General features: G+C 33.8%; 1 long non-coding RNA gene across 3 annotated transcripts in view; it reads left to right on the top strand.

Annotated features, from left to right (window-relative positions):
* Positions 1–14,045, top strand: part of LOC123284221 (uncharacterized) — a 266,845-nt gene that overhangs the window by 126,231 nt on the left and 126,569 nt on the right. For 2 of the 3 annotated variants that reach the window (XR_011502436.1, XR_011502437.1), the window contains exon 3: positions 2,307–2,510. This is a non-coding gene — a long non-coding RNA (uncharacterized lncRNA). Of the gene's footprint in view, positions 1–2,306; positions 2,511–11,544; positions 11,797–14,045 lie in introns of those variants that run through there. The other variant, XR_011502438.1, reaches the window with a different exon arrangement.

The following is a 14,045-nucleotide window of genomic DNA, read 5'->3' as shown; positions in this document are numbered from 1 at the left end:
CAAATGTACCAAGGTCAAGAAAATGCAAAGATTGAGAAACTATATTATCTTAAAGAGGTTTAAAGAAAAGTGACAATGGCATCATGTGATCCTGGACCAGATAAAAAGAGCATCAGTGAGACAACTGGTAAAGGTTAAATAAAATCTATATATTATATAAACAGTATTTTATCAAGGTTGATTTTGTGATATTTATCATTGAACTGTAGTTATTTGAGGAACATCCTTTTTAAGAAACACACACAATTATACCACAATTATTCAGAGGTAAATGTGCAACTCATTTACGACTTACTCTTGAATGTGTGTAAGATTTCAAAAATTACTATTTTACTACACTTGTATATGCGTGTGTATGTAGATAGAATATGGGTGAAATTTGTAAGGGTTTTCTGTTTAATATTGTTTTCACATGTAGTGTAAGTTTAAAATATTTCAAAATAAAGAGCTAAAAAAGTCTGAAGAGAACCTGCTGTATAGCATGGGGGCATGAGCCTCAAATTCACAGATGCTTTTACAAGAGTGTGAAGAAGTGATGATTTAGAAAGAGCATCTGGGCAGCAGGGATGAAAGGATGCTTAGAGTACCTCCTGAACCACTAATTTGTGAGATGAGGGAAATGAGCAACCTCCATGTGAGTGAGCTTAAGGTGAATGTGCTGTATTCATGAAAATGATAAACTAAAATGATTCAGTATTATTAGTATCATTGTTATTAATAATAGAATAGAGACTAGTTTCTCAAGCAAAGATGAAGGTAACCTTGTGTATGAATCAACTGATTTTTTTCAGTATTGATATTAAAGATACATTATATGGTTATTGTTTTTGTGTGAAACTCAGTGACCCTGTGGGGCCTGGGTATAGATCCTTGGCCTCACTAGGGAAACATGCCAACCAACTGATACAAACGCCCAGACGCTGTAGGCCCACACTCCACAAACTGAGGGACTAACAGCGTGGAACTGGGGAAGGGAAATTGACAAATTAGTAAATTAGGTCCCAGTTTGGAAAACATAACTAAAGTAAATAATATAGTTAAGTTTCAACTGAAATGATTAATATTTTTTCCAATTAATTTAGTTTTCCATCCAGGTTTTATTAATTCAATTCTATAATGACTGTAACATTTCACAAGTATGAAACCAAATTTATTTTAAACATGCTTTTTTTCCCCCTTTTTTTGCTGTATTGTCTATTTTTCTGCACATCTAAATTTAATCTTATTTATAAAGCAATGAAAGAAATTTTGAAATAGTGCAAACTTGTTCTTTTTCTGAATATAGGAACAATAATTAACAAAAAAATTTTAACTGTTTAAACTCTTTTTTTCTTTTTTTTTTTTATTGAGGAAGATTCACCCTGAGCTAACATCTATTGCCAATCTTCCTTTGTTCTTTTTGCTTGAGGAAGATTAGCCCTGAGCACTAGTCTTCCTCTATTTTGTATATGGGATGCTTCCACAGCGTGGCTGATGAGTGGTCTAGGTCCACACCCCGGATCCAAACCTGCAAACCCAGGTCACTGAAGTGGAGTGTACAAAACTTTAACCACTTGGCCATGAGGCCAGCCCCATAAACCTATTTTTAAATGCATTTGTGTGTGGTTAGATGATGCATTTATATGGAGTTAGAACAATTGACCACAGATGATAACCTTCTAACATTCAATAAATTATTCTTATGGCATGAATCAGATTAATTTTGAAGTAACTTCTTGAAAAATGCTTTGTGTATAAGTGATAAACTCAAATCATTTTTATACTATTCTATGCTTTGTCCTGTGGCTTCTCTTGAGAACTAACATTATTCAGTATCTTATTGTATGTTAATAAGGCAATAAGAATGGTATTATTGGATGTTAATAAGATAACAATAACATTATCTGCTGGTTGCCTAGACAAGGTTATTAGATGAGTATTAAAATTGTCTTAGATTTCAAGCATATTAATGTACCCTCAAGGACATATGTAAATAATGTTTTCTATGACTCTGAAAATGTATCACTCAGGATTTCAACTGGAAACAGATGACATATGCAAAATAAGATAATTTGAAGAGGTTTTATTTATATAGGTATTAGTTACAAAGATGTGAGTGAGATACAGTGGAACCTTGAATGTTAATGCAGATTCCAGTACTAGCAGAAGTGAAAAAATGAAGGGAAGGTGAGATTGTGGGTTAAAAGGCAACAAATGGCTTTGAGGATTTGTCATCTTTGGTCAAGGAATACAGCTAAGCTGTGTTGACTCCATTGGGAAGGAGCCTGAAGATAATTTTCCTGACCTATCTCTCCTTTGTCCTACAGATTTCCTGCTAAAGCTCACCACTGGTGCAACTCAGTTAAAAGCCAGGTGGCATGGGAGTCCTGCAGACATAGCCCACCTCTGTCAGTGTCCTGAGTCAAGAGCAGGACTGGCAAGGTTGGAAAGTGGATGTGGAGGAGCAAGGAAGAGAGAGCTGTATTTAGAAGAGTTTGAGTTGTTTGCAGCATACATTGATGAACAACCCAGTAAGAATAATTTTCTCTTTGGATCTAAGTTTGAAATTTATTAAGGGAAAACAAAAAGACAAACAAACAAAAACATGTACAAATATGGAACAGAGTCAAAAGAAAGAGTTCAGCGAAAGATTAAGATTTAGATCTTAATTGCAACTGTCTTGGTCCATTGAGGCTGCTATAATGAAATACGACAGACTGAGTGGCTTATAAATAGCAGAAATGTATTGCTCACAGTTCCGGAAACTGGGAAGTCCAAGGTCAAAATGCTGGCAGATTTGATGTCTGGTGAGAGCCCGAGTCCTGGTTAGTAGATGGCTATCTTTTTCCTGTGTCTTCACATGGTTGAAGTGGGGAAGGAACTCTCTGCAGTCTCTTTTTTAAGGGCACCAATCCCGTTCATGAGGGCTCTGCTCTCACCTCCCAAAGACCTCACCTCCAAATCACTTCACTTGGCAGATAAGTCTCAAAATACAAATTCCGGTAAACACAAATCTTTAGTCTATAGAAAGAACTAAAGAACAAATGAATTCAAAAGAGAAAAAGTATAATAGACAAATGCACGTTTCAGCGTATCTGGGCTAGTGTGTGGGGCCCTGAGTGAAATCTTTCACGTAAAGTTTCTTATATTGCTTATATATTTGTATATACAATGTGAATTTGCATCCACACAGTGTGTATAATCCATACTGTGCATCACTATAGTGCATATTTACACTGCTTGTCACACAATATTCAAGAAACAGGAATTCTGAACAACACTTTACAGAGAACCATAGTAATTAATCCTCTTCATAAGGGCATTATTGCAAGTGTTCCAGTTAGTGGTGGTTATATTTGTTATCTTCCTGCTGTAGCTATAGATGTTGGCAGTTTGGTTTAAGATAGAGACAGTCACTCTTGCCTGTAACTAAATTCTAGAATTCACAAATGCCTAAGTTAAAGCCTGAGAAAGTATTCTCATTACGTATTTACCATGGTTGGTACTATGTTAATTACAGATGCCTTAGTTTGGATAACCAAGAAAGAAAATTATTGTAAAGCATTAGACTTTTATATCATTTTTATAATGAGAGCCAACTTTTTGAAGCCATAGACGTCATAAAATGATTAATCTTCAAATTATATAATGGCTAATATTAAAAGTCTATTTTGGTTATACAATGAGCAAGTACTAACTTTATAAAAAATAGTAATAATTATGACTAATTTAGGGAATGTAGAAACAAAATGGCGTTAAAATACTGATGAAAGTCAGCAAATGGTCTTGTTATTATTTGGAGGAAGGAAAAGATACTGATAAACTTTAGATTGTGTGCAATTACCTTTCAGGTGACAAATTATAGTTATGCTTTATTTTCTTTAACTCTAGCATTGTGGATCTCCATAAGTAGATATTTCTAAATGTGCTTATTTCATAAAGAAAACTTCATTAGTATAAAGAAGTAACCAATATGGCAAAGGGAAGTATAATTGCAAGTTTTAAAATAGATCACTGATTCAAACTTTACATATAATTGTTAATTATAATTTAAGTTGAATTAAGATCAACAGTGACTAAAGTAATGTTTTTTCATTCTTAAAACTTATATATCTCAAAGTTTTCATAAAACCTATTTTCAAAAAACTTTTACTAAATTTTGTAGTCTCAATTTATAAAAGAATAAACTAACACTTGCCCAGGAAATTATTATTCTAAAATACATTAGCAAAGATAATCAACTTCATCTTCTAGTCACAGGTTTTAAACATTGAATGCATGATATTTCAAATGATTATTTTAAAACTATTAATGTCCTTAATTTGATTCTTCGATAACTATTAGTCTTGCATCAATAATTTTGGAAAAAAATAAAATTGTTTTCTTACGTTCTTAAAAAAATGCATTAATGATCAGATTTAAAAACAGTTTTAAAAGTGTCAATGTAGTGCAATTATGAAAATAAAAATTATTCCACAATCTAAAACTATAAGAGGATTCAGGCAGAGACATACTAAAGAGAGTAGTTGTATGCAATATGAAAAAGTTGGCTAGAAAAACTTAGTGTAGATTCTATAATTCATGATTTTCACAAAACCTCTCATGAAAAGAAGCTAGATGATTATGTTTTATAGATTATGGATTTAAAATACTCGAATAGTGGGGAATTCTGGTATGGGAGAAAAATAAGAATTTGTTAAATATTCACAAGTTATACTTATTACTGTAAATACTTTATTACCTAAACTAAAAATCAATTTTATATAATAGATATTACATTCTTTATTCTAGCCTTGCCCCTATTTCTGATTCAAAATATTTATTTGCAGTATTTGGTTATCCAAGGGAGCAGTACTAGAATTAATTAAAGTTTAGGTATTTAGTTCCTGTAAAGAATTCACCACACCAGAAACGAAACTCATGTATCTGTTTTTAAGTGGATTATACTATAGAAAGAGAGAATTATTGGTCAACTGTCTTGTAATGAAATCCAACTATGCTCTTCTTTGACTGTGTTCTTATCAAACCACAAAAGGAAAAAAGGGCATATGAGAGAGATTCCCAGAAATGAGTGTGGAGATGAGTAGTGACCAAAATGGAAAAATCCATGGCAGCTTTCAGGAGAATATGAGAATATATTTATTCAATACTTCAAGGAATCTTTTTCTGTCTATATTTCGAGTTATCCATTTATAGAGCTCTATTAATTAATATAAATGTCTAGAACTCCAAGGAGAAATAATAAAGACTGTTGTCTACATTAGGAAATTATACCTAAGAAATATTTTCATTATTTTCTGCTTTAAATAGCCAATATGATAAGTAAACACATAGTAAATATAATTTAAACAATATCTGATTTCTCATTGGCTCAAGTCTAGCCTAGCATATAGAGTCTAATGCCGTAAATATAAAGTATTTTTTAAAAGAAAAGGTAATAAAAGAAGTAAATATTCATGCCTAACAGACTTCTCAAAGAAGAGAAATTCATAAATGCAAGTGCACACAGCTAGAAGTGATGCCTGAATGTAAGAATCAGAGCATTAGAAATTGTTTCTTACTTAGGGAATGAGAAAACATTACATATGTATCATGAGTTTATAAAAGTCATTAAAATCATCTGCCTGAAACAAATCATAATAGACTTTATTAATTGGCTTTGGTTGGTTACTTTGTTGTAATTTCATGAACTAGTAAATCTCCTTTAGAAATTGGTGATTTGCCTAACTTTTCAGCTTTTTGTTGTCTTATTCACATATAGTTTGAGGGAAAGTTTCTTTGATAATATACCTATTTACTTTGGCTCTGCTAATTATCTTTGTTATTATTTACTATTATGTAGTTTTTCTGTTTCCTGATTTCTTTTTATTACCACTGCATAGCTCTCTTTATTTTCTTATTTCCAAAATATCTAGCTTTTGTTAAATTTTTAGATAGAATATATCTTGTCTGAAGATCTCAAAAATTTAGTGGCTTCTTTTGTTTTGGTAACAGCAATTATTACAGGACCTTAAGCCAGAACATAACCAAAATGGAGATTGTAAAATAACTTAAATACTTAAAAGTGGATTAGTCTTGACGCCTGTACTCTGGGATGCCTATGGGCAGATAAAATGATTTCCTTACACAATGGTAGCCACAAAATCGAGAAGTCACGGGGATTCCTCTCCTCCCCAATACTTTTGGGGTTTGGATTTCACATCTCTTTACTTCTGTAGCAAGTGCTTCATACTCTTCCGTTATCTCTTATTGTTTCACCTAACTTTATCTCGTAACAAATAAACTTTAGAGAACTCCAAAAGAGTGTCATATTTACGTTAGAGGCAGAGAGGCAAAAAATAATCTATGAGAAAGTAGGTGAACTTTTATAAAAGTAAACAGATGAATAAAACAGAAAGGAAAAGGGACACATTACTTAAGGGAGTCTGAAGAAAAACAGGAAAAGAGTCTGGTGACATGCAAGAAGTTGATTGTGTTTATTAGCCAATAAGAACCTGCAACAGTTAATCCCTACTTAAAGATGATCAGCCCGGACATAGGGATGCTCGTGGATATCATGAATGTGGAGATCTCTTCCCATACCAGTGTTGCAGAAATTGTTCAAGGTGAGATAATTTAGTGATTCAGTGGGACTTACCCAAGAAGCTTACCAGTTTTTATCGCACTATTAGTACTAATATCTGATTACAGATGGATAAAAAATTGTGGTTTTGTCTGGGACTATAAAAACAATAAACATCGTGTGTGTGTGTGTTTTAATAGGAAAATGTACATCTGAGCTCCAAAGAACCTGTTAAGACAGAATATTTCAGATAAAGCAATTTGTATGTTGGGGTCAATCAATACCAACTTCCATTATATCTGCTAAACAATCCAAGGCCACTGGTTGGAGCCATGCAGTATCAAAATACGAATTTCAAAAATTAAAAGGTTACTCTCAGAAACCTGTTATTTTACATATACAAGTTTTAAAAAGACTTCTACTGATATTTTAAGTTATCTAGTGAATTTATGGAATATATATATATGCAAACTATGAACCATATTCCCTTGCAATTGTATTTCCTTATTTATTATTAGTCATTTTTATAAAAAATATAATAAGAAATTGAATTTCTAGAGAATTTTCTTCAAGTAGTTTAATCTTGTTGAAAATTGCAGACAATGGTATAAATATAAAGCATTGTAGGGAAAATATATATATATATATATTATTTTCTGCATATAAGGAGGAAAATATTCACTAAAATTCTTATAAAAGAAATTCTTAGAAATCACATTTTAAAGTTCAATCAACCTTCTTTTGAACAGCATGGTTCACAAAAAAATTAATGAAAGATCCAGACCTATTTATAACCTCCCCTCAAATCCTTGGCTAAGCCCAGAATGGGATGCCATGGAGCTCCGTGGAAAACCACATCTCAAAGCATGAATAAGTTGAACAGAAGTTTAGCAGCTGCTTAATGCAAAGGAAAGACTTAGCAGTTTGAGTATCTTCAACATAGAGGGTTTTGGGAAACATCAGTCTTTTCAGTGAAACATAGAATGGCTTTGTCTCACAAGGAAAGACAGCATTACAAATCTCTGGGTTCAAGAGCAAACTGAAACAGACACTCTCTAAAGCTCTAAATTCAAGACTCTATAAGTTGAAGGTGAGCAGCCAAAAGTTTGGCTGTCTACTTGAAGAGAAATCAGTTCTCTTCAGTGAAAGATAAAAGAAGCAAGAGTCTCAACAGTATATCATCCAAAATGTCTAGCAAGCCATAAAAATGACTAGATATAGGATGGTGTAGGAAAATATGACTCATGGGCCATAGAAAATGAATACACACATGTCCCAAGATAAACTAGGAATAGGAATTAGCAGGCAGGGGTTTTAAAGCAGTTATTGTAAAAATGTTCCAATACTCGAGGAAAAAAAACTTAATAGGTGGAAGAAACAGAAATATTCTAAGAAAACAACAAAATGGAAGCTTTAAGAAATTAAAATTTTTGGATGTGACTAACAGGATATTGAAGATGGCAAAAGAAAGATTCAGTGACCTTGTAGACAGAACAATAGAAATTATCCAATATGAAGTACAGAGAGAAAAACATATTGAGAAATAAATAAATTGGATGTCAGTAACCAGTAGGTCTGATATATATGTAATTAGATTCCCAGGAGAGGAGAGAGAAAATATGAGAGAAAGAAAAATATATGCACATATATTGTGAAGAAATAATGACAAAGCTATCTAAAACATGAAGGAAAACACAAATATACAGATTTATGTAGCTCAGGAACCTTAAAGCAGGCTAAATGAAAATAAAATCACACCTACACATATTATAATTAAATTTCTTAATAGGAAAGATAGAAAGATAAACGTCTTGAAAACAGCCAGAGAAAACGTGTCACATTATTTACAGAAGAATAATGGTACAAATAACAGTGAAATTCCCAGGAATCAGAAAAAATGAATGTCGGCACACATGGACCAACCCCTTTAAGGTATGTATAGGAGAAATAAACAAACAAAACCAAAAATGCTATATGCAGCCCAAATGCCTTCAAAAGTGAAAGTAAATTGAAAATATTTTCAGAAAGTTACTGCTGAAATAACTGCTGTGGGAAATTTTCAGACAGAGGCATATGACTCCAGATGGAACTGATCAAAGGACAGAGTAAAGATACTAGGGAGATAAACACACTGGATAAATTAGAAAGACTAACTTTTTTTTGTTTCTTCTCTATTTAATATACAATTGATAATTTAATACAAAAATATAACGTTTTCTGGTTAGGCTTATAACATATGTAGATGTAAGATGTATGGCCATAATACAATAGATTTGAGGTAAATGAAATAAGATTGTATAGGTGCTTACATTTTTCATAAAGAGTTAAAATGTTAACTCTGTACTCCGATGAATTAAGGACACATAAATCAGTACCAGGAGCAACCAGGAAATAGATACAGAATGGTACAGAAGAAAGGAATTTAAGTGGAATGTTAAAAAAACAGTTGGTCAATCCAAGAGAAGGAAGGAAAGGAGATAAACAGAAGCAGTAAAATAAATAAGTGAATAAATAAATATAGGCAGATAAATGATAAATAATAGATGCTATATGGATAGATAGAAGAATGGTAGACATGAGTTCAACTACATTGTAATTATGTCAGATATAAATAGAATTAACAATTCAATTAAAAGGTACAGAGTGTCAGCCCAAATTTTAAAATAATAGTAAGCCAGACACAATTATTCCTTTCACTGTAAGAAATATGCACTTTAACCATAAAAACATAAATGGTTTGAAAGTAAAATAATATAAAAACACATTCCATACAAACATTCAACATAAGAAAGCTAGTGTATCTATATTAATATCAAGTAAAAAAGCTTCAAGACAAGCCATATTACAAGGGATAAAGAGAGGCATTTAATATAAAGTTAAAGAAAACCTTCTGAAGACTGTTTTTCAATAGAGCCTTATCAACAATTATCACTCACATATTCAGAGTATCTATTATTATCCAATACCAGAAACTCTTTCCTGATCTAGGATTTGCATGGATTTAATATTTTAAGGTATCTGATGTTCAAACTGTCATTATTTAAAACACACATTTGAGCTTGAACTGTGTAGTTTGTAGCTGCCATTTATTTGTAGGTCAATGTCATGAGAGATAAGAGGTATTATTAATGCTACACGACAGATACTAAAGAATTCTTGTTTTGATCTGCACAAGCTCTTGCGGAACAATGGCAAATCATAGAAAGAACAAGAGGGCACCTGCACCCAAACCTGGTCAGGAAGCTGTAGAATCTTTCATCTTTCTTTTGTTCCCACCATCCTACTCTCATCATTCACTTAGAAGTACTATTGTGAATAGATTCACTGGAAAGTAAATGGACCTCTCAAAAATTAATTTTTCAGAATTACTGTTCTCTGAATTTCAAGACCAATATTGTATCTGAGCTAAGGTATATCAGCAGACATCTGGGACACTAAGGCATTAATAAATTTTAATGTGGAGTAATTGACGTCATATGACTGGAGTAGATGCACCTTCCTATCTAGTGAAGATCTGTTGGACAAATTGTGCTCTCTTGCTGTTCCTAAAGCTAAACTGTTTAAAGGGCAGGGAAGGGTGGCTTTGCCTAACTTACACCATGTCAGAAACACTCTATCCATGTTACTAGTAATCCTAAGATGTTTACTCAAGTATTCTTATCTTTAAAAGAAGAATTGCTCTTTTTACAGATTTTATATACATATGTATATACTCACACACAATTTACTATTAATATATATGTAAACAATATAATGGATATATGCTATTAATAAATATAATGAGAGCCAGCCTTTATGGCCTGGTGGTTAAAGTTAGGCACTCTCACCTTTTCAGGGGCCCAGGTTGGTTTCCCCATCACAGAACCACACCACCCATCTGTCAGTAGCCAGGCTGTGGCGGCAGCTCACATAGAAGAACCAGAAGGACTTACAACTAGGATATACAACCATGCACTGGGGCTTGGGGAGGAGGAAAAAAAGAAAGATTGGCAACAGATGCTAGCTCAGGGCAAATGGTTCCCTGCAAGTAAATAAATAAATGAATAAATAAAATATACTTAGTCATCTTCTTCTTAGTAATATGAACCCACTAGTTAGAATGACTTCGCAATTAAAGAAAAAAACAATGTATTCTCCAAGATGCAGAGGAAACCAGAGTAACACATAATGAGTGGTGGTTGTGCAAACACAAGCTTAAACGTTTACCAGAAGATGGGGAAATCATCTCAACAAGATTAAAATTACTGTCCCATTTCCAAACTGAAATGTTGAAAAGTTTCAGGGATGGAATTATCTTTACCAGAAGAAGTGCATCTGTATACCTTTAGCATTAGCATTTTCTGACTAATACAGAGATGAGTTTCTTTCCATTGCTATTTTTGAAAATAATAATTTTGTTTATAACTTACATACCAAAAATATGACTTTTAAAAATAATATTCCAAACAATTTAAAATGCCTCAGCTAAAAAATAGCTAATAATAATTGTTTTGAATTAGTTTTGAAAATCAAATTCCAAATTCAGCTGTCAATGAGTTGGCAATTTTATCTTTAAGGAAATTAGGCATAGTCTTGACAGTATGTTGCATACATAGTTAAAACTATACCATTCCTTTGAATAGAATTGGTAAAGCATTTTAACAGATAATTACTTAATTCCAAAAATTACCTAATTTATGAATTCTCTGCATTTTATACTCAGGTTGAATGATTCATTGAGTAATATATTATTTAACTGATTTTTTCTTGACTAAGATTCATTATGATCAAAAACGCTAAAGGTATTGTGGGTACCTACTGCATGAAGCATGTGCCACAGTGCCTGCCATCCACTGATACCAGGATAGGAAAGACTACAGTACAGGCATTAAGGGCATGCCAGGAGAGAAAACAGGTGACCTAGATCAGAAACCCCCAAGACCTGGAGCTTGGCATAGTGTGGAGTTGTCATTTCAGTCTGAGTGAGTATTAACATAACCTATCTCCCCATTTTTTCCCATGAGGAAACTTGAGTGATGTTTTTGGAATACCTGTGCATCATATGCACTATGGAATGTGCTATGGAGCATAAAAATACAATGTCCTGGTCTGAAAAGAAGGATACAGACAAGAAATTGAGTCTTGTTTCCTGATTATTCATCTTGTGGTCTTTGGATAAGTCATCTCTTGTATCTTCAGTGCCTTCAGAACTTTACACGCATCGGGAGGATTAGGAATGATGAACAGAAAGTGCCTGGCAGAAGATATTCACAAAGGTAGCAATTTGTTGTTATTATCATATTCACTTTAAAAAATAGTGGAGAGATGAGATGTATCTAATGGGGAAAAACAGTAGATAGAAATATATGAGCTTTAACAAGTTAAATGCAAGACCATTTGTTCCCAAACCTATCAGACCTACTTCCAAAAAATACTGTAATGAATCTCTTATAGGGCAATGATAACCAAGAGGAACTATAACCTACCTTCACAGACAGCTACCAAAAATAATACAGTGCTCTAATTGTACTATAAAATGAAATATAAAAGCGAATTTAAGTTAAAAATAGTAGGTCTGAGCCAGCCCCATGGAGTAGTGGTTAAGGTTGGTGTGTGCTCCACTTCAGTGGCCTGGGCTCACGGGTTCGGATCCCAGGCACAGACCTATACCACTTGTCAGCCCTGCTGTGACAGCATCCCACATATAAAGTGGAAGAAAATTGGAACAGATATCAGCTCAGGGCTAGTCTTCCTCAGCAAAAAAATAAATAAATAAAATAATAATAATATGTACTTCAATAATCAGACTCTTGTTCATACCTTTGGTAGAAGACATAGTGAGAAAGCCAGAGATCCTTTCACTATATTGAATAAACAACTGAAACTTATACAGATAGTTCAATAACAGGAGTGACATTGCCATTGGTGATGTGAATGTTTGGAAACATTAAATGATTCTTTCTCATGTTTCAAAAAATGTCCTTTCTATATTTACACATTTGTCACATTATTGGTGTGGCACAGCAGTTAAGTTTGCACATTACACTTCAGGTGGCCTAGGGTTCGCCAGTTTGGGTCTCAGGTGCAGACCTACGCACTGTTTGTCAAACCATGCTGTGACAGGCATCCCTCATATAAAGTAGAGGAAGATCGGCACAGATGTTAGTTCAGGGCCGGTCTTCCTCAGCAAAAAAGAGGAGGATTGGTGGGCGATGTTAGCTCAGGGCTAATCTTCCTCTTAAAAAAAAAAATATGAATGTCAAAGGTCCATTTCTGCATGGTACCGAATACTTAAGAGCCCTGGCCCATGCATGTTAAATGGCAGTGCTTCCCCATCCCCATGTGACACCAAAGTGCTCCTACAGATTTCCAAATGCCTCATTGAAGAGCATTTTCCTCACTAAGGTAGTCCCTTTTGCACAATTCCTACCATGATAATTCAGCAAAGAAGACTTTCTTTTTGTTGTTCAAGCTTGTCAATAGAGGGATATTGAAGTGAAGCTGGACCTTGAGAAATATTATCAAGATTTCCAGATTTTGCAATGCATTCCTTCTTTTTCTCTCTTCCTTTCTTTCCTCCTCTTATTGCTTCTTTTCCCCTTTCTTGCAACAAATATTTGTAAAACATTTGCTATATGTAAAACACTATTCTGATGATAGAAGAGTGAGCAAGAAAAGAAATTCCTTGTTATAAAGCTTTTTTCAAGAGGAGGCTGGAAATGAACAGGAGTATATACAGCAAAGGGTGTGTGTGAGAGAGAGAGATCAATTGGAGTTGAGAGCAAATCTGTACACTTGGAGAGGAGAGTAGGATCTGAGGGTGAAAGGGGGACTAGAAGAGAGAAAGAATACAAAAGCAGGTTGAAGCGAGAGAGAGGCTAGGGCTTATGAGTATTTTACATGGGAAGTTATGAATGACATCCCTGAGGAGGCATCATTTGAAAAGTACTTACGTGAGATGGTGAGAAGATGTGAGGGAAGGGTTTCTCTGGTGAAGAAGATCTCAAGAGCAAAGTTCCTACATGAGGCGCCTACAGGGCATTGTAGGAGTTTAGACCTTTTTATAACTTCGATGAAAAGCTGTAAGAGAGTTTTGTATTTTAAAAGGATCACTCCAGATGAGTTGTATAGAACTTCCTGAAATGACAGACTGTGTAATTGAAGCTGTATTTTGAAGGTAGAGTTGACGGTATTTGATGATGGATTGGAGCGCAAGAAAGAGGAAAATCCGAGATTCTCATGTTTGGGAATGAGCATCTGCGTGAATAGTGGTGCAATGTACTGTGATACAAACAACGGGGAGGAGTGTGGTTGGGGCCAGCACATAGTAGAGTTGAAACCACACATTTGGAGACATTATATTTGAATTTCCTGTTAGATATCCAAATAAAAATCAAGGAGGAGGTAAGAGCAAGTAGAATATATGAATTTCAAGCCGGGGAGAGTCATGACTAAAGAAATAAGTGTCATCAGTAGCTTATCTGTGTCACCTGGGACATAAGTGAAGATAAGGGTTAAAATTAGT

Source organism: Equus asinus, chromosome 3 (assembly GCF_041296235.1).
Source record: "Equus asinus isolate D_3611 breed Donkey chromosome 3, EquAss-T2T_v2, whole genome shotgun sequence".
In the NCBI taxonomy this organism is placed as follows: Eukaryota; Metazoa; Chordata; class Mammalia; order Perissodactyla; family Equidae; genus Equus; species Equus asinus.
This window is presented reverse-complemented; position numbering and strand designations above follow the sequence as displayed.